The following is a 711-nucleotide window of genomic DNA, read 5'->3' as shown; positions in this document are numbered from 1 at the left end:
CGTCTGTCGGTCGATCCGCCTCTTCATTCCAGACTGAAATATTTCAACTTGATGGATTGCCACACAATTTGGCAGAGACATTTGTTTTCCTCTCTGGAAGAAATAATTATTTTGCAATTTTTGCAATGGTGATCCTCTGACCTTTTCATCTTGCACCGTCGTCAGTTAAAAATGTCGGTTTGTCCAACACTTTGGTTTATCTCCAACTACTTGCAAAAGTAATGACATTCCCATCGGCCCCAGCTCTACTTTGTGTTCAGCACTACTTGGCAAACATTAGCATGCTAACATGCTAAACTGAGATGGTGAACACGTTAAACATCACACCTGCTTAACATCAGGATATTAGCACATGTGCAGCCTCACAGAGCCACCAGCAGGACTGTTCAAATCAGATTAAATCCAAAGTGATCGGACATGTCACATGTGATGCTACTCTCCTTTAAAGTTAAAAAGAATTTAGTTGATAAAAACTTTCTATCAATAGAAATATAGAGTCCGCAAATGGAATAGTTTTTAAATGATAGCTAAGAATGATTACCTTAAAAAATGTATTTCACTAATTAATAACTATACATTTATACAATAGAATTCTCCAAATATTCCAGTGGTACACTCCAGCTGTGAAAGTGGCTTTGGACATTATGACATTTTTCATGTCACACTTCTGTCACAGTACTGAATGAAATATAACATTAGCTCAAATATTAA

The sequence above is a fragment of the Cebidichthys violaceus genome, unplaced genomic scaffold (genome assembly GCF_023349555.1).
Source record: "Cebidichthys violaceus isolate CVI_PGR_0920_01 unplaced genomic scaffold, fCebVio1.0.p SCAF_13, whole genome shotgun sequence".
In the NCBI taxonomy this organism is placed as follows: Eukaryota; Metazoa; Chordata; class Actinopteri; order Perciformes; family Stichaeidae; genus Cebidichthys; species Cebidichthys violaceus.
This window is presented reverse-complemented; position numbering follows the sequence as displayed.